The sequence below is a fragment of the Coccinella septempunctata genome, chromosome X (assembly GCF_907165205.1).
Source record: "Coccinella septempunctata chromosome X, icCocSept1.1, whole genome shotgun sequence".
Lineage (NCBI taxonomy): Eukaryota > Metazoa > Arthropoda > Insecta > Coleoptera > Coccinellidae > Coccinella > Coccinella septempunctata.
The window spans coordinates 2,609,577-2,631,203 of NC_058198.1; the positions used below are offsets into that span (position 1 = coordinate 2,609,577).

General features: G+C 39.2%; 1 protein-coding gene across 9 annotated transcripts in view; it reads right to left on the reverse strand.

The window, feature by feature from the left end:
• The window catches only part of LOC123322145 (myosin light chain kinase, smooth muscle), a 235,247-nt gene that overhangs the window by 61,480 nt on the left and 152,140 nt on the right, over window positions 1-21,627 (reverse strand). For 4 of the 9 annotated variants that reach the window (XR_006539056.1, XR_006539057.1, XR_006539059.1 and 1 more), the window contains one exon: window positions 2,613-3,579. The exons of the other annotated variants lie outside the window; for them this stretch is intronic. The gene's annotated coding sequence lies outside the window, so the exon portion shown is untranslated. Of the gene's footprint in view, window positions 1-2,612; window positions 3,580-21,627 lie in introns of those variants that run through there. 9 annotated transcript variants of the gene reach the window in all.

The following is a 21,627-nucleotide window of genomic DNA, read 5'->3' on the forward strand; positions in this document are numbered from 1 at the left end:
AAGAGACAACAGGACGAGAGACGACAGTTCGGTCGAGATGACAAGAAAACAGATGAAAGGACGAGAGACGGCAAGACAAGAGAGGGCAGGACAAGAGACGACAGGACGAGAGACGACAAGACAAGAGACGGCACATCAAGAGACAACAGGACGAGAGACGACAGTTCGGGAGATGACAAGAAAACAGATGAAAGGACGAGAGACGGCAAGACAAGAGAGGGCAGGACAAGAGACGACAGGACGAGAGACGACAAGACGGGTGATGACCCGTCCTGTCCTTTCTTGTCCTTTCATCTGTTTTCTTGTCATCTCCCGTCCTGTCGTCTCTCGTCCTGTCGTCTCTTGTCCTGCCCTCTCTTATCTTGTCGTTTCTCGTCCTGTCGTCTCTCGTCCTGCCGCCTCTCGTCCTGTCGTCTCTCGTCCTGTCGTCTCTTGTCCTGCCCTCTCTTGTCTTGCCGTCTCTCGTCCTGTCCGTCTCTTGTCCTTTCATCTGTTTTCTTGTCATCTCTCGACCTGTCGTCTCTCGTCCTGTTGTCTCTTGATGTGCCGTCTCTTGTCTTGTCGTCTCTCGTCCTGTCGTCTGTTGTCCTGCCCTCTCTTATCTTGTCGTTTCTCGTCCTGTCGTCTCTCGTCCTGCCGTCTCTTGTCTTGTCGTCTCTCGTCCTGTCGTCACTTGTCCTGCCCTCTCTTGTCTTACAGTCTCTCGTCCTGTCCGTCTCTCGTCCTGTCCGTCTCTCGTCCTTTCATCTGTTTTCTTGTCATCTCTCGTCTTGCCGTCTTTTGTCCTGCTGTCTCTTGTCCTGTCGTTTCTCGTCCTGCTGTCTCTTGTCTTGTCGTCTCTCGTCCTGTCCATCTTTTGTCCTGTCGTCTCTTTTCTTGTCATCTCTCGTCCTGTCGTGGCTTGTCCTGTCCTCTCTTGTCTTGTCGTCTCTTGACTGGCAGGACAAGGAGAAGGCAGGACGAGAGACCACAGGACTAGGGACGGCAGGACAAGAGTCGGCAGGACAAGAGACGACAGGACGAGAGACAAAAAGACATCACAAAAGACGACACGACAGGACGAGAAGACAAAGGACGATGAAGGAAAGACCATAGACAAAGAAGAAGACAGAGACGACACAAAGTTATAATTTTTGTTGATATTTTAAATGAAAAAACTATTTTTTTACAGGTACATGGCTCAACATACTACAAGAGGACAATAAACACACGGAAAAGGAGAATGTACCTTATTTGTAATTTTTTTTGTAATTTTCTTGAATTGATTCGAATAAATTTTTAAAAATTTTAGATTGCTTTTTTATTGCCTAATTGGTGTTCAGCAATTGAGGATACTGTAAAATTGCACTAAAGCACTCGAATTCGGTGCCAATTGCACTGAATTTAGTTCAGTAGTGCATCGCCAGAGGGCGCTGTCGTCTCGCAGTGCTGAAAAATTTCGAGCCTAATTAAGAATTTCGAGGCCGAGAAGAGCCCCCCCTGGCGACGAACTGCTGAAAAAAAAAAAATCTTACCGCCGTCAGCGCCCCCTAGTGGTGAAATTCTGACTAATTGACAATTTTGAGTCCGAAAAAAGCGCCCCCTGGCGGCGAACCGCTGAACTAAAAAAATTTCCGGCCGCCATCAGCGCCCCCTGGTGGTGCAAGGCTGAACTAAATAAAAATTTTGAGCCCGAGAAGAGCGCCCCCTGGCGGTGAACCGCTGAACTAAAAAAATTTCCGACCGCCGTCAGCGCCCCCTGGTGGTGCAAGGCTGAACTAAATAAAAATTTCGAGCCCGAGAAGAGCGCCCCCTGGCGGCGAACCGCTGAACTAAAAAATTTTCCGACCGCCGTCAGCGCCCCCTGGTGGTGGAAGGCTGAACTAAATAAAAATTTCGAGAAATTTTTTTAGTTCAGCGGTTCGCCGCCAGGGGGCGCCCTTCTCGGGCTCGAAATTTTTATTTAGTTCAGCCTTCTACCACCAGGGGGCGCTGACGGCGGCCGGAAATTTTTTTAGTTCAGCGGTTCGCCGCCAGGGGGCGCTCTTCTCGGGCTCGAAATTTTTATTTAGTTCAGCCTTGCACCACCAGGGGGCGCTGATGGCGGTCGGAAATTTTTTTAGTTCAGCGGTTCGCCGCCAGGGGGCGCTCTTCTCGGGCTCGAAATTTTTATTTAGTTCAGCCTTGCACCACCAGGGGGCGCTGATGGCGGTCGGAAATTTTTTTAGTTCAGCGGTTCGCCGCCAGGGGGCGCTCTTCTCGGGCTCGAAATTTTTATTTAGTTCAGCCTTGCACCACCAGGGGGCGCTGATGGCGGTCGGAATTTTTTTTAGTTCAGCGGTTCGCCGCCAGGGGGCGCTTTTTTCGGACTCAAAATTCTCAATTAGTCAGAATTTCACCACCAGCGGGCGCTGACGGCGGTAGGATTTTTTTTCCAGTGGTTCGTCGCAGTGGGAAACTGCGACCACAGCGCCCTCTGGCGGTGCAGTGCTGAAATGTAGGGGACTCGGATTTTTTCAATTACGATCATGATTTTTTTTTGGGATATAGCACTGGAGTGTCCCTGACTTTATACAGCAGGCTCAAAATCGAAATTTACATTTACAAAAAAATCTTAAAATGAAATTCCAATGAATTCTTGAATTTTTATTGATTTTATGTGAGAATGGATTACAAAAACATTCTAAAATGAAATTTACACTTAAAAAAATTAATATAACCTCAAAAACAAAATTTACGCTAACAAAAAATTGGGAAATCGTTACATCTACAAAAGAAATCGATAAGGAAATTGATACTCGCAAAAAATAAGAGCAGTTGGTACGAAATTTACACTCGCATTACACTTAGAAAAATAATTAGAGCAATGAAAACTAAATTTACGCTCATGAAAAATAGTGAAATCGTTAAATTTACAAAAGAAATCAATAATGAAATTAAAAAGCACTAAAAATTCGAGCATTGCGTACAGAATTTACACTCGTCAAAAGAATTTTGAAGAGAAAATGGTAATGACTTGAAATAGCTTCAAATTCTTCACATAAACATATTAAGAAAATATCATTCCGAACATGGGGATTGCTATGAAAATGATGAGGACAGATGCAATCACTCTAAGCGAGAATAATTTTATTGCAGATGATAAATTATTCAATGTTCATATGGACCGCTCTCTGAATCAGTTCCTACTACGCCCATTACGTGAATTCGTAGCTCGTTACCGATGAGAAAGGCTGGGCCCACTTAAAAATAAGTTGGGCAAATCAAATATGGAGCATCCAGTTGAATATTGAATAATTATCACCTGTCATAAAATTATTCTCGATCGGCATTCCTTCTGTCCTTTTCTTTCTCATGGCATTCCCTATGTTCGGGAAGTTATTTTCGTAATCTGTAGGTGTTATGCATCTGAAGTGATTCCGATTCATTGAACATCCAACTTGCTTGCCTCAAAAAGGAATATAATTTTCTTTCGATGAGCTCTCAGTGCCTTGACCACGAATAACTGCTCCTTCTGCTTTCCATGCTTGGATTCGACTGGACAAATATAGAGAAATATTTTCACAGGCTAAGGTAGGTAGGACGAGTATCCAGATTAACCTATTAAAAAAATAAGAAAAAAAAATGAGACCTAATTGTCAAGGTAAGTTAAATCGAATTTTATAAAACACCCTTTTGAGATAGCCTCGACTTGAAAGGGAGCTCGCAAGAGTCAGAATTCAGTAATCTCCCGTTTTGACAGTATCAAATAAAAATATATATATATATATATATATAAATATTTGTTTCTGGAAAACGAGTTAAGAATTAATATCAGCGGTCTTGATATGTCCACAAATTATACGGAATATTCATACGAATGCGAATTTGCAAACAAGAATGAATTTATGTGTCCTTTGAAGTTAGCATTATTATTTTTCAAAAATACATAGAAGTCACACACTATGATGTTAGTCAGGTTTCACAATTCTCTAAATTACTACAGAACAATTTGCTCAGTTTCAGTGAGCAAATCCGCTATTTCCTTTTCAATTTCCACCACCTCCGATTTCTAAGGAGTTCGTTCATTTTTCATCTGCATTTTTACAACATTTCGAATTGGATATTTGCGACCAGAGTTGTTGCCGAGATGAAAAGTTTTTCCCGGTCTTTGAAATAGAAGATCGAATAGTTGTCAAATGCAGAGTCAACGATTTCCTTTTCTGCCAGACCGTCGAATGGTTTTCTGATTCGATTCGCAAAAAGTACATGTATGTAGGTATGCCAAAAAAACCTGTAAACAGCATCGACGCTCTTCTCAAATGATGACATAATATTATTAGAAATTAGAGCATATAGATAATCCGAAAAAAGTATGAGTCATTATAGTAATTGTTTTCATCAAATTAAATAAGATCGTAAATTAATGCGTTGCTGCTAAGTCATTATTTCTGAAAATCAGACTAAGCCAGTGGAACTCGATAGGTTTTTACTGGTCTGTTCCAACATTATCAGAATTCATGGGTGTAATAGTGAGACGTTGAAGCGAGAAGGCACCGCTTTAAATTCACAGCTTTTTTTTCGATATCGCAGGTCTCGAACGTAAGCATACGAGTCCTTCAAAAGTCGCATGCATTGAATATTGATTCATACAAGACGGGGAATTTTACTGCCGGAAATAAATTTCCATGACTGTTTCCAGTATCGAGTGAACGTCAGTTTTCTGGCATTTTTCTTATATTCGAGAGTTTGCTGATGTTGCTCAGTAATGAAAATTATTCGATGGATTTAATCCTGCTTGATAAAAATTGATTTGAGGAACTACAATAGCCGAGTTTAGTTAATGACCAATTATGTGAACGCTTTTGAATCGCCAGTCTAAAGCGCGGCTTATACGAGCTAAATTGTGAAACTCCGCGGTCTCTTACGAACGATAATATTGATATACTTAGAAGAAAAGACTTCTTTAAGATTAGCACAATCCGTGGAGAGGAATAATATGGTTCTACGACAATAACAGACGATGGTATTTTGTACTATGAAGGTAACTTGTTACTATCACGTCATATCCATAACCGTAATTATTCGCAAATTCTCATATGATGGTCAACAGGATACTGGAGAAAGATTTGATTATTTTTGATTTAGATAAAATCGTAGACGTAGACGTAGACGATAGATTGCAACGATGTCTCAATGCAATACATAGGAAATCAAATTATTAACCTTCGCACGTAATAGTTCAGAATTTTTTTCTGGCAATACGATCTTAGAATCAATTAACACAACCTCAAAGGTGAATCAACCTCTCAAAACGCGTCGTCATCGGCCATCTAGCTTCATTTCCTCCACACCGTACCCCACATTCCGCCAAACTACCGAAACGTGGACCATTTTTCCCCACCGGAAGAAATGTACTCGATATATACGGCGTAGAATACACTGGCAATTCCACCGCAAACTTGAACGCTATTTTCCAGGGGCGGTGAATTATATCCAACAGAAAAAAGATCTGAATTACGTAAAATGGCCTGAATAAATTGATAGGGGATAAGAGGACAGACGTGAAAACCCACAGAAAGTTGTGACCGTGAACAGTTTAGTGTCGAATCACGAAAACCGAAAAAAAACCCCATCAGAATCGTCCTCAGAGTTTATACTTTTTGTTCCAGCCTGTATATTTCTGAACCATAGTCCATCTACGAAGAAAAAACCTCGCTTTTCCAGTGTGAGGAACAAGTGCGCAATTAAGATAACTAATCGAACATATCAAATTTAGAAGAATATTGCATACTGATACAGGATTTTCTTGATGTTGGAAGATCTGATCGTTTTTATTCGGGAATTGCTCGTGTGTGTTGAAAGATTCGGAGGAAATTTTTTCATTTACATCCACCACCTTTTCTATGGCTATTATCTGGAAGCTCACTGGAGTATGCAGTGTTTCCCTACATCATTTATTCAAGAAGAACCGGCCCTATCAGGATCTGTAGCGATAAAATAGATAATGCTCCGAAGGTCTAAGTGGCTGAATCGTTAGCAATAAAAGATCCGAAAGGATTTCTAGATTTCCATGCCGAATAATCGGAATTCCCCTCTTTGTATGTACGAATTTTTCTTCTATTTGTTTTGATGTTTTTCACGTTCGAACAGTTCCTGGGTAAATTGTTAGGCCAGTATTCGGGGAACTTTTCAGAAGTGTAAATTCTGGCTCGGATACGTGCTCTGATTGTTTGATGTTTGACCCTTTAATACTTATGTCTTTCGCGTTGCAACTTCACTTTTTGCACCAGCTTGGTCTGGCGCCTGTTCTTTCGCATGGAAATAATTGATGGAAATGAAAACGACTGTTTTGATCACAGAATGTACACTGCTGGAACAAATGGAAATAATGAATGTCGATTCGCGATTTTTCCCCACTGAAATGTGACGGAAAGAGAAATGAATCAAAAGCCAGTATTCCAACGCAATTCAATCCGACAAACGAACTTTGACTACATCTTAGTCTCGATATCAAAGCCTACGTTATTCCATGAACTTCCACATCTGGCAACCCAATGAATTTTCGCAAATGAGTTTTATGAACGGCAACGATTTTATATCGCGTTATTACAAGGTGGAACACGTTGTGAATAAGGAAAGAAAATAAATCCCTGAATATTCTCAGGCTTTATTCTCGGACAAACAGAAAAAATATTAAATGTTACGAAAAATAAAACTGAAAATATAGACCAATAGGCCAGAAATAGAAATGTTATATCGAGGTCTTTCATAAGAGAGAATAACAGCTAGCTGGAGAAAAGTGAATATTGATGAATAATTCAGTCGATGCGCTGGTTACTGGCGTTTGACTGCCACAGTGCCACGAGAAATCAGTGATTCACACACAACAAAATTTCGGATTCCATCCCTCATATCTGTTATACGAAGGAGAACGACAGTAATCCGAAGTTTTGGGAGATGAAAGATAAACTCATTAGTTCTGGCGACAGTTTTCTTGTATCTATTTCGACTCCATTTGGGGCGGAGACTATTCATATAATTGATGGGACCCATTTGCCCGCAGTTCGATTCAGTTCAGGGAAAAAGTATCAGGTTCGCGTTCGTCAAATAACATTCTTAGGAGCTCAGTGGCATTTATTCAGGTACGAAATGCACCAGCCAATCTTCAGATTCTGGGCAGGTATCTCCATTTCATCAGTAAGAGATTCTGAAAACAAATTGCCCAGGAACAATGCGCTGCAATGATGTTCATATTTCAATACCAGACCCGGGTGAATTTCCCACTTTATTCCTGTATTCCGTTTGACGCGGTGGAAACCGACGTTACGTGGCGTTCATTTTGAAAAGGATTTCGTCTGTGAAAATCACTTCAGATATACTGAACAACGGGAGAAATGTAAACTTATGCGTTATGATTTTTCTTTTGATGAGAATTGGTGGCTTGGTGCTACGGCATTCAGCGTCGACAATATATCGTTAATGAAAGCAACTTACTACTTTTGAAGTTCCCCTTGAGGTGCGAACAATTATGCTCTAATTGCCAAATGTGGAATTTTTTTAAAGCGAGCTCACATAGTCGTGGTATTCATATAAGTAAAGGCTGAAGTGTTCTCTATACACATTGAGATATTCCGGTTTTCTCTGCTTGTACGGAATTAAGAGTTGTTAGTGCATCCTAGAGTCCAGATTCATTCTTTCCATTCATTATTGGAATCTCCCTTCTCGTTCTGTGTTCTAAACCTTGTTTTACTACGCGGATGTTCCACTGAAATGACTTTTTCTAGGTCACATGTACTTTTTACATATTTTTCAAATATGTAAACGTCCTGCATATCAGTTTTGTACGACTACTTTGTGCATTAGGCAACAAAACAGGGAGGTTATATGTGGGTGAGCATTTGATGTCGGAAGGGTACGCAAGCTGGGGGGGCGAGCTGTCTTGGCATTATCGACCCGCGCTGGTCGAGCTGATTACTCTCCGTCGCCACAACTGTGAATGTGTCTCACCTGACAGAGATTATAATATCAGGAGTTTCCCCCTCGAATTCCACCCCTCTGCAGTTTTTCATCTAGTGACGTATTATACATCAGGACGCGTTCCATGTGTCTATTAAAACTCGACTTTCTCTGGATCACGTCCAAATTATACCTCTTTTGATTTGTGGATCTTCGCGATAAGATGGTGGTATATTTATATATAGATCGTGCTTCTGCCATTCCGACATTCATAAATTTTCGAGTGGAAGCGCTCGTTTTTGGCGGTCCTTCGGATTTCCTACATATAACTAAGATTCCGTTTCTTTTGATTGAGCACGAAAAATTACAGCCCTGTTTTATAGTCTCAGAATCCGAAAAACGAATCAAATAGCAATAATAAAACGAATCAAATAGCAATAATTCGTTTTGAACATCGAGTACCACCCGAAACATTAAAAAACATTGAGTGAAAAAAAAAAGAAATGCCGCATGTATGAATTCATTAAAGTCTAAATACGTATTGTCATAATGATACTTGATGAAGGTATCACTTTGACTTTTTACTGCATGAGTTCAGCTCAAGTTGTTATGTTATAGGTTGTAGATCTAGTATTAATTGCAATTATAGCAATAAGTCTAAATTGACTGATTCCATCGAAAATAGATCAGGTAGAGAATATTATTTGGGTATCTCCCAGAATGTGGTTTTTCGAAAAAGTCCAATAGTAACCAATAGGATAGCCCAGGTAACAGTGCACCCTTTCGACAATACAAGGATATCAGGGATCAGGTCCTCCAAAATCGAAATACGGAAACAGTGATGTATGACGACTGAAGTGAAGATTTATTACAGTTGGATTAATAATTCAGAAAGTTCAATTGGCCAGAGATCATTCCCCGAATGTAAGGGTACGCATTGGATTTCTCACTAATGCCTGTATCTGACATAATGTTATTGCTACCAGATTTTACCCAGGACTCCTGGATTAGGTACAGTTTGCGGATGAGACAAAACACGAAAGAGATGTCGCGTAATGGATTTCACTCGGTAGAGGCAGTTTTCCAAACGAAACCCGGGTTTTTATACGCGTAGAACAAAAATGGGGACCCCTACATGTTTTCCGCCATGTTTCTGAATCGACATTAAATCGAAAGAATGATGGATTAAGTCTTTTTTGCTCAATTAACTCGTAAGCTTACTGAGTATAGAAAAAAACAGATACAATTTCCAGTGAAAATGCTGGTGGCATTCGAGGGAGACTAGAAATAGGGTGCGTACTTCACCTGATAATTTACAAGCTGATCAAAATACTCAGTTACTAATGAACTCTCTACTATACCAATTGCGATGAAAAAAATCTATAATTGTTGAGCTCAACTCATGTTGTTAAAAGTGTTGAATGAAGTACCATTATGGCATTTTTAACAACAATATAATCAGTGTTCTATTTTAGACATACAAAAAACTATTCCACTAAGTGACGTGAATATGAAGGAATAATCTTCAACCCCACAAAATTTAGGGATAGAACTACAGTTAGGATGATCGACGTTCGATGATTGTACAATATTCCATCGATGTTTTCCGATAATGAGCCTTATGCTTCGGATCTGTATCGCGAATCATAAATACTGAAAATTTCCGTGAGTGCCGTAATTTTTCGTGTCGATTTCAACAGTTGATTATAGGAAATGATAATCGAAAACAAACATAATAAACCACAACAGGGTCGGTAAAACGATTGATATACTCACTCATAAAAAATACATTTTAATTACTTAGCGTGAATTGAAAAACGATTTCTACTCCCGATAATACCCATCCAATCCACATATGAAACGGGAAAATTCAATTCTTCGAATTGAAATTCCCTAATTAATTACATCAAACATTGTATGTGCCCACCACTCCCGCTTTCACTGGAAGCATAATCAATTCTGAAACTTCATGTTTAATCAGTTGCAAGACATAATTGTCCCCAAGGGCCCGAAAACTGGCATTTTATCACGAAATAAACCTACACGTTCATGTCCCTTTTGATAGGATTATAGCTTCCCGATAACTGAGCGGATTCTCTTGCTATTATCTATACGATGGAATCGAAGGTAGTGTTTGTTCGCAAATCAGTTCGAGATATAACGAGGGTCGTCATTTCAGAGCTGCCAGATGAAACCAATCAGCATTTCCCTTCGATTAATTCACCACGATTTTTTCAAGCTCGCGAATCACCCAGCCCAAGGGGTCAGTAGTTAGAACCTATACATGAGGACATATAATAGTTGAATTGAAACATTTGGAACATCAAAAAACACGAATCCACGAAATATTCGACCGATTTGAGAAAGGAGCTGTTTCGGAGTGAAAACACAAGCGTTCTAATCCATTCTGAACAACACGACCTCGCGAAACTTCCGGAATCACGTAACTTCAAAGCGCCAAGATTATATTAAATATGCATAATGTTGAATTGCTTAATTATTATTTGATGAAAAAGCCCCCGTTTCCGCTATTCCATTTCTCAGTTGTCATTTTCTGGCGCACAATAGGCGTGTGGGTTAGGATAATAAATTGTACACACTGAATTACAACCTCATCCAAGGAACAGGCGCAACGGAAAAAAAGGGACATGTTCCAAACGACCGTTTCAGCTCCTCTCCAGTTCGAACCGAACTTCTAGCACTCAGCAGGAGTGTGTGTGTGTATGTGTGTGTGTGGAGGATTCCATTCCGCATATTCAGGATATATTTCGATTTAGTGTTGAAACCAGGCTCGTAACCGATTGCAGCCCAATAACGCACTTGCACAATCCGTCAAATGCAAGAACAACTGTATCGATGTGTTCAACAGCAAGTAATGTGGTGGATTGTATGTATGGTTTCATTGAATTCGGAATTATGTACTTATTGCATTTCAGGTGGAAAGTCGGATCTATTAGGTTTTCGAGCATCCGTAGAGAACCGATGCCAGTTACTACTTCGTTCTGCGCCACATGCTAGTTAAATCGAATGCATAAGGGTGTATTGTATTTGCAGTTCGGATAGAGTTTGCGAGAGAAGAATACACACGATTAACGATAAGTTGAAACAGCGGCATTTCAACGAGTTTATGTATATGGAAGCCAATAAAGGACATCCTACACAATCGATCATTGTTTCTTGTTTCCAGACTTTTTCATCCTTTAATAATTTGAGGCTAAAAATTCGAAATTCTTTTTCCGATACTACTGCAAATGTGAAAATCTTTTTTGGGGGATGAATTGAGTTTTATGTATACGAGATACAAAGTACGAGCAAATCTCAAATAATTCTGAACATGCTCCCTTCCCACGAAGCACGAAGATGTAATCGTGAGAGCTTGATATTACATTAAATGAACAAACCAAATAATGTCAACAGCGTTTTGTCGAGCATCTGACACTAGCACCTGTGCGGCACGTTTAACCCCTTCCGAAACTCCCCTCACATCTACTGGCTAATTATTATCTATTTCCATAGCAAATACGAGCAGTATTTGTCTGTCTATATTTAGTCGGTTAGTTATATACCCCAATTTAATTTTGATTGCGGAATTACCTGGTTACCATATTATGAAAATGAGGTCACATGAATCTCATCGCCATTAATAGAATATTCATGATTGAAAACGGAAGGAATATCGTGAATCGACTTAGAAACTGAAAAAATTATTGAAAAAAAACTCTAATCCGAAATTATATATTCCAGATCAATTTGGATGTAAATAAAGAACAAAAACGGCAACTAAGGAACGAAGGGAATTTAAATAATTTGTTAATGTTATTGAATTAATCATTCTCTCTCAACTCAACAAAAATGAATGGAAAATATTTGAACATTTCATCGAATCTTTTTCGATAGGGCAACAATGTACGGGATAGGGCTGAATATATAGGAGAGCAAGGTCGGAAAATATTTAACGGCAAATAAAAATGTGCTTGAAAGCCTTTTTGTAGCCGTATGTTTGCTCTATTTCCACCTGGGGTTATTTGGCATACAACATTGTGTGTATGAACACACGAAAACGCTGCCACTGATAGGAAGAGATTTCCTCGAGATTTTCCAAACACAAGTTCAGTGGGTTGCGTGAAGCAGTTAATTGTGTATTGAGAAAAAATTCAACAATTTCGTTTCATGAAATTACATATTGATGAAGAGGCAAAATGGTTTGGAGTAAGAAAGATAGGTTCATTCAGAATAAATGATGAAATAAATCGAGTTCGTTTTCCTTAGAAAATCTTGAACATTGGTTCACGAGAAAATAATTAGCATAAGACATTTCTAGATATTATCACAAGGCAGATGATTATTTCATTTCAAAGGGATTCAAACATTTATGGGAATCAATGGAATTAGGTCCCAGATAAAGGAGCATCATGAACGAAAGTAAACATTATTCGTAGCGGTTTCAACTCAGCTGTGCAAATTTTCGTTGAAAGGATTCTTCTGCGAAACATTCAAACTACAAATTGCGATAATTCGATTCCACCTTTGTATCAAAGGTTATGATACACTCTAAAGGCCGCTCGAAAAGAGAAAAAAAATTCGGATTATCTTCAACGGAATGCGTCCCCCATACCCAACCAACTTGTAGTGAATTCTCAGAATGCCGAATCCCAAGGAACAATGTAACGTTATTCCAGAATATGAGATAATACACAGAGCCATTCGGGTCAGGAATTGTGGAATATTTATGTGCCAGGTAACTGTTCTCACCGCATAAAAGTGTTCAGTTCTCAATCGGGACACTTTACGGGTTTTCAGCTCCGCTTCAGAAATTCCAGCCAACGATTTTGGCACTGTGTGTGTTCGCTGCGGTCGTCTATGCCATCCAAGGAAATAAAACGTGGCCAGAAGAAAAGATCGTATAGTTTTTACTCTATTCAGAGCCGTTGGAGAGAAACTGAACGAAGAAATTAACCTTCCCATCAGAGATCAGGCCTCCTTGAGCATTTAATCTGAGAGAATGACAAGCAACCTTTCATATGGAAACTGATTCACAACTAAATGAAGTTGCTCATCGAGTCACCCTAAATGTGTTCAGCACATCAGGATATAAATCGAACTAGCCAACCACCATCACTCAAAGACTATTCCATCGAGACCATTCACTCATCGATAGACAATGTCTAGCGATAGCGTAACCAATTCGAAAAACAAAGCAGCACGTTAAGATAGTCGTCAAATTAGGATTGATCGATAAGGTCCCGAAGCTCTATTTGGGAATTCCCCTTCCGGAACTAATGAGGCAGATGAAATTCTGATAATAATAAACTCTTAACGACGAATAATAAGCTACTTATTGCCACTGAACTTGTGGATCGTTGAAACGGTCCCCCTGATCCCTCGGTGAGATTAATGAGCCAAGCTTAATATCCGTATAATATTTTGAACGGAGACCAAGGCAAACGTAAGAAATAGCCCAAGTTCATCCATCAACTCTGGTAAAGCAATTACGCCGCTTGCCGCAAACATATCAAGTAACGTGCCCGTAATGCACAGTGGTTATCTACCCTTAGACCTAAGGCACCAATTTACTCTTCATTAGTGAGTCTATCATCCATAGAATTTGTTTATTGCATCACAGCGTGATACGTTTACAACGCGCATGATGGTGGTGACCAAATGATGGCATTGCCTTCAGGAGCATTTGCAGCCAGATTTAGAGTACACGTTTTTCATCATGATCAAAAAAACTGAGACAAAACCCTCAATTTTTTTACCATATTGAAGATAATCCGAATTTTCCTCATTTGTTATAAACTTCCAATTCTTTGTGGTACCTATAGGACCGATTAAAACTGACAGATACCGTGAAAATCTAGAATTCTAAGCTCGATAGAATCATACCTGTTGTCATTCAATTTTTATTCGAAAGAGTCAAAGTTTGAATATTTCGAAGTGTTGGAAAATAATAGATCTATAACATGCAAAATGTGCAACATTGTTTCAAGACTTGTGTTTGTACTTTTCGAATATATTTCCTCGAGAACCAAGTCCACCAGAAGATATCCCAACTAAATTTGACATCCAAATGACTTTTTTCGACGGCGAAACACGGACGATGCTACCCCCGAATCTATTTATTCTACATAGTAACAGGAGATTGGCCAAATTCGTATTATAACACGGGGGAATGTAACGGAAAAATGATTTACGCGCATATGTACAGCGAACCTTCTCGATTCCATGGCTCTTCAGAATCGATACATATTTAAATCAATTTTCTGCGCTTCATTTCACCCCATTTTCCGCTTAATCGATGAACAGTTCCTATCTTCACGATTCCCGATAGATTTTTCAGGCCACTGAAACTTTTACTCGCGTGTAATATGGATGACCCACGTTCACCCGAAACTTCAAAAACCAGCGGAATTAGCATTCAATTGTTACCGAAGTTTAGATTGATGATATCAAGGTGGGTTTTCAGATTATTCCTATCAATTTTGGAGCTTTTTCTTTGAATGAGGCAAATATAGAAAACGTCCATATAGCAATTCATTCCAGAGGTCATTAGAAAAATGAGTTCCGATGTCAACAATGTAGAGATGGTATAAATTACATCGATAAACATAGCCAAGCTAAGCAACAACAGAGTTTTCTTAGCCTGGGTTCCCGAGGAAGCAAATAAAGTAAGTATCTAGAGCTTTTGGTAGCATTTGAAAGCTTTTATAGTAAAGGAAAAGTACATTGACGAAAAACTTGAAGAAAAGGCACTCTGATAGAGCAGCCCAAAATGGAAGAAAAATTGACAAATTTCATATTCGTTCTTTCCCACATCGCAATGAAAATTCTCCATTCCCTCCTGTTCAAATTTCCCGTAATTTTCTGTGCCCGAAAGCAAACCCAATTCCAATTAATAAATCTATTACTAAATCATTCAGCAACTATAATAAACGATTTTCCATCAAATCAATGTTTCATTCTACATCCATCTATTTTCCCTGCTAATGAATCGAACGTGAGATATTTCCTTTTCACGTTATACAAAATATCTATTCCTCATTCATACTAACGCTGTCCTGTACGTATATCGAAATTAATTACACGTACAAACATGAAACAAACTTTCACCAAAGGCACTCATGGATTTTCGGTAATAGTTCTATTTTACTTCGACAAATAATTGAAACGGTTGGAATGTTTGATTATCCTTTTGTGACAGAAACTTCACTTTTGATTCATTTGCACTTGGAATTCTCTCAAACCATTTTTTTTTTGGAAAACGAATGGGTGGACGGGAAATTTTTGTGTCAGGGAGGAGCAGAATCCCTTCTTGAGCTGCGTATGGCCCCAAGAAATATTTGCTCGAACGCAAACCTTTGACGTGCAGGAAATGAATAAATATTTAAATGTTTACTTCTCGCGTATATCACGTTTCAGGTATTCATCCGGATGTTTAGACGAGTTAGAAATACATTTCAAAGTAGCTACATTCACGGCTATTAACTGTTTCGTGGTACTGTAATATTCCTTTGTAGCTTTTCGACGTTCACACTCACTTTTCACAGAGATTGAATGGGTTTCTCGTTCCATCGCACGAATTCTTTTCCTTCTGTTCGTGGCGGTCCACTTTTCTTCAGGAAATGATCTTCGTTTGTTTTCCCACCTACCCTGAATGCGGTGGTATTTATTTTACCTAGGAATAATTCTGATGCGGCCAAAAGCTAAGAAGGCCGTTCTTGGATGATGCTCGATTTTTCAACGAAATTATGAAACGGGTTTTTCATAAATGTAACACCGCAGTTGGCTCTGTACATTTAAAAATCTAGAATTCATGGAAGGTGATTTCTCTTTGACTGATTAATAGGCTGGGCTAGATCATTTCTTTCCTATTCCCATAACCTAACACCTGATTGAATTCTGAATGGAAATATGTAGTTAAAATACTGTTTTTGTATTTCATATTCCAAATACACGACTTGAAAATATTTTGATTCTTGTCGTTGAAAACAAACAGGACCCTGATCTGAAACTAGCTCTGATAAAAATTTTCAACCTGCGATGTAACAAACTTATATAAAGATTCTATAATTAAGTTTTCGAGAGAAAGCCTAGACGAAGCATAAACTGGGGGGATTTCAGCTCGTTCCAATTTTTTTCCTGATGGTTCCCTTATATAAAATAATGAACCGATAAAACGTTGAATTTTCATCATGAATCAATAAAAAGAAGACTCAAATGATCATTAGGTAGCCAAGGAATCGAAGCGATCAAAAAAGAAAAAGGAATAAAAATTCTGCCTGCACCCTCTGTTGCCCCCGTTGAAAATACCGAAAAAAGTAGGTGGTGGGCGCTATAATATACTCATTTCCTTTCATGACTCGCTCTAATTTAGAGCTTCCCGCACTACACCTTGTTTCGCTGCCATCCTGAGAGAGTATTTCACGTGAAATCCGGCAGAATTGCGATTTTGTTCGAGCATTTTCGAAGACAATTCGAACAATGTTTCAACAGATATTCAGAGTTGTCAGATAAATCCTTACAGTCCATAAATTTCGACCGACTCCATGCTTTTGTCTCTCGGGAAAAAGAACGCGAACATATAAAGGATGTCCAGGGAGAAGTACCTCGGTTCTATCTTTCGAGTGGAAGTATGAAAAAGATGCCTCCGAAAGTCAATAATGAATTGATTCAGTTTATTCCGCCAGGGAGAAAATAAATATATAAACTTCAGAGATATCGAACTATATTTCTAGGTATGGAACACCAAGAAATAAGTGCTTATTTTATGATTAACATATGTTCATTAATTTCCTTAAAAAAGACTTTAGGAATACCAGGAGACGTTATTTTCTTATGCTACGATTCTGATAAGTATCATCTAAAAAAATAATTAACAAAAATAGGTTAACTGGCCCCATTAAAAGATACACTTAGTGAATCTGAAGAATGATAAATGCAAAAGCAAATAACATGTCAGGATATTCTCAAATAAAGCTCAGTATTTTTACGTATTCTGTAAGTTATGAAGGAATAAAAGTTGTAGAACCCTTAATAAGCGATTTCGCCCATAAGTGTATTGAAAAAAGACCACTTATTTTTTAATGTTCCATCATTCCTAGAAATATTGCTCGACACTTTCGATTCACCTTGTATAATGAACGCATGGGGAATATGATAATCTTTGAATTCTTTTTTCACGTATTGAGATAGAAGATGAAGATCAAGTGGAAGGTCATTTGAAATATTATTGGAGGAAAATTCGTGCCAAATGTGATCGAAATAATTACACATTGATCAGAACCGTTTTAGAAACACGAAATTCAAGTCTCCTGGAAACTTAAATAAGAAAAATCATGAGGACAAACGAAATATTCTTGAAAAAACAATAATCTTCATAATTTTTCGCCAAAACCTGAATATACTAGGCTGCCGGATGTTTCCTTTCCAGTTTCCCATTTATATTTCACCGAACTAGACGTGTTTGATGAAGTGGAAGGGAAATTCATGAGTAGAGAAGGACGAAGAATATATCGCCGGACCAGGAAGGAACCACCTGACTCCGATGGAGTTTCAGCTCATTATAATTTGATCAACTCCCAACTTTCACTTTCAGGCGGGTCATCTATTTCCCGTGAACTTCCAAGTTCTGGAAAGGCACGGTACCGTGAAAAAAATACTTAAAATTGGTTTTTCCTTACGCATTTTTACCGGACCCTTCACAGCCTGGGGGCCCCTTGAAAAATGAATAAATCCGGATGTACATCTCGATTAATGAAAGGATCTGAAAGAACCAGGAGGCTTCGGCATCAAAATGAATGTTCTATGCCGCCAACGTTCGATAAACCCGAAACCGAATCGTTATTTAGCGAGCAAAAACTGGAAAATGAGATGAAGCTCAAAGTTTGAAGAATTTTCGAAGTACACCAATACTGAACAAACATTTTACATGTTTTCAGTCTTCACAGGGATGGAGTTCAGATGTAAAAGGTTTTTTCATATGTGAATTCAAAGTAAACTTGTTGAGATGTGCTGAAGTCAACCCAGAAACTTTGGGACGCCAGTATATCAAAAGTTCAATTTGCACAAGAAAAAAATGAGAAATACATTTCTGGCCTATATCGCAAGAGCGGCCATAATGGAGGGAATCCTTAGATTGGCCAGTCTGGCCTGAGGCCAATGGCGGACAATCCTCTTATTCGGTCCCAAGAGACGAGCAGCATCGAGATAGAATCTCTCCTACAAACTATCCTTCACAAGCGAGCGAAAAGATTTCGGTATTTCCAGATGAAAATACCCATCTTTTCCACTATCCAGTCCAACACTCGCTCAATAATATATTATTTGGCTGTGTTATGGTAATTTGCATTATCTCCATTCCGCCTCATCGGAAAACTCGGACATACAGGGTGGTGGTGGCTCTAGTCTTGCCCTGTCGAGTTCTGCAAATCCTGATATCAAGTTTTGTTTGATTTTCACCCAGTATTAAACCAAATAACTTTTGGTTTCTTTGTTCCAACAATGAGTCTCATGATTATTGAAAAAAGGTATCAAAGGGAGCTGAGATACAAGTGAAAAGAAGTTGATCAAAAAATATACTCGAAAGATGGATAAAATGTGGAAACCATGTGTTTTGGTAGTGTTCAGTTCGTTCAGGACTGTATTTATTTTATCGCAAAAGACCTGGTTTGTCGTCGACTCCGGGGGTATCTTATGTTCGAGGGGTTTTCCCAGATTTTCTTTCAGATTTACAAGGCGCCACATTCACGAAATCTCCCATTGATCCAGCCCTCTACGTTACAGTTATCTCCACTATATCGTGGTCTAACCGACAATTTTCTGATAGACCAAAATACGTCGATGTCTGATTCAGGTAATAGCTATCCCGGGCGAGTTAATGTCTCAATTATGAGTAAAAAAGGACCTTTCGCGTGTGAAATTAATTCAGAGTTTAGTAATTCCTCAGTCACGAATGGCGCAAAAAAGGAATTTATTTGCAGTCGAAAACTCAAGGTGCATTGTTTTCGATGTAAAATATAATTTTTCATACGAAGCGGCGTGCGGATTGCATGTAGCATGGAAATAATGCTCCCCCCCATTTTCACACTGGAATAATTCACCGTGGAGGATTCATTATAGAAAATACTTGTGTAACTAAGTCACCTTGTTATTTGGCAACTGACATTTCGGATTCATTTCGCAACGACCATTTGTTCCACGGGAATAATGGTCCGTTCCCTCTTTGTTACGTAGAAAAATAGCTGCGAAACTGGGAAGAGTGACACAACTGAAGTGGTGTAACAAACAACGACGATTTCACGATTCCTCAGAAAGTTATCCGCAAAACTTCGGCATTAACTTGAGCAGGTCGATTGCCTAAGGCAGTTTACTCTTTTGTTTTGTACTTTGCGAGCGACGGTAATTATTGGCCGGGAAATTAATCAAGTAATCTACCAGTCGAAAATTATTCGAAGTTTAGATTCAGCGCGATAGCCATGATGCTTAACTTGATGTTTGAGTTTGTCACGAATCACGGATTTCCTAGTATCAAAACGGCCGCGAATTTCTCACCGACTTTCGTTATTTGCCAACTGTTCGAAAAAACCACATTCGAATTTTCGTCACTAAATAAGATATTCACATTTTTCAATCAGGAATTCATTCATGGGGTGAAAAATCTCTTGGTCATCAATCGCTCTCGTTATATTAAACTTATCGACGATAATTTTTCACGAAAATTCAACACTTTATCCAGAATGTTCAAATCATCCCGACACTAAGCATTGCAAACAGAAATTGAAAGGATTTTTACCCCTAGCGAGACTAGACTAATGCTCTGTGCATTATCGGAAATATTCAACCAAAATCCGCGTAAAAACCTCACGAATTACACACGCGGCAAATATTCGGACTTGAGGACGAACAAAAAAAATATGGCACGTGCATCGACCGCCCCTCCTATCGATTAATCCGATTTAAAAGAAAAACATCGCAACACAGATGTGTTCATTCCGCGAATTCCGGAAAGCCCAAGCGAATCCAGGAATGCAGTCCGAAGTTTCAATTATACGACCTTCGTTTTCAATTAGGTTGGAAACGTTTGATTTCCGAATGAAATTCCGAGGAGAGGTGATTAGGAACGTCATCCGGCACATCTCAGAAACGCTCCTTATTCTCGGGGTGGTTCTCCTTTTTCGCCGTCTCAAAGTAATTCCGTCTGGGCGCCATAAAGCACCGGGGCATCTGCTGTATATACCTATTTTTATAGTATACAATAATCACGTGTATGTGATTAAAGGTATTCCCCTCAGGAAGATTCAGTCGGTCTGGAAAACGAAATTATCAGGTCGATACGGGCTCAAAGTGGGATATAATTCGGGATGGCCTCCTTGTTTTCATGCCAAATGCTCGCACCTACATGCAAATACCTCCAAGAACCGAGCCATCTCATCAGTATGCGGCGGCAGTTCGGCCGGAATGAAAAAGGCGGAATATCTCGAATCGATCTGATGCAAGTACCCATAGACGAAACAGAATTTTGATGTACAGGATAAGACTGTTATAGAGTCTGACTCCCAGCAGGAAAAACTCTAATTAATACATTTCCCAACTCCTCGTACGACCTAATTTGATGCAGACTACCATATTTTGGTGTGAAAATTGCCCTGGAACATAGAAATTCCAACCTATCGACGAATGTTGGCACATTTTTTCTCAAACGATCTCCTCTCAGTATTCACGAACAAAAACAGCGTGAAAAAGTCGAAACCTAGTGAAGTCCATCATTATTTTCCTCTTGGCTGCCTCCGCGCTCCACTCCATAAGACCAAATTGAAATGGTTCTGGTCGCTGGGGATCTGTAAAATTAGGGGGATGACGAAGAGGAAGTTATATTTCAGGTGGGATAGACAGGCAACGAATTAAATTCGGAATGTATCACACCATGGAGGCACGGGAAACTTTATATAAAATTCGAATAAAAATGGTCGATGTTATATTTGAGGAAGGTTGAAACGCCGCTGGAAACGGGCCAAAATTATCCGCTGGGAGCAAGGGGCACAGAAGGATTACGAGCGTATTACCTAGTGTTCGAGTCAATTCCGCGCTGCGTGGAAATTAGAATGGCTACAAAAATTACGACTATTTTGCAACTTGAACAAACTCGATTCAGACAACAGGCAATTCAATATCTCACGACCCCTCTCAGGAACAACAGATTTGAAGTCGACACGCTCCCTAACCTCCCGCGCCTAAAGTTTTTCGAGGTAAAGAACGCATTCAGATTGCAGCCAACCCTGCTCAAAGGGATCCCCCTTGGCACTTCCAAGATTTGTTCATTCCCACAACGGAGATCCGATACAAAGATATTCGAAGAAAAATGTGTCAATTTTCCAGCAACTGATAAAAAACCTCTTATTCCCTTTTATTCCATTCAATAAAAATTGATATTCATCCTTCCTAATGGCACTATTCGAGCAAAATTTAGACAAAACCAACTTCCCTGATGAATCTAACGAATTTTCCAGTACAAGTGTTTTGTATCCTGAACGAAGTATGACATAAAATTGGGCAACCAAAACCAACCAAAATTAGTGAGAAAAAAAAGTGAGAATTAAAATATGAGTGTATCATCTCGTGAAGAAACAAAAGATTATTCTGAATTCGCATTCCTTTCTTTTCATCCTGAGGACAAGTTTAAGGTTGAAGTATCTGTGCAAATTCTCCAAAACT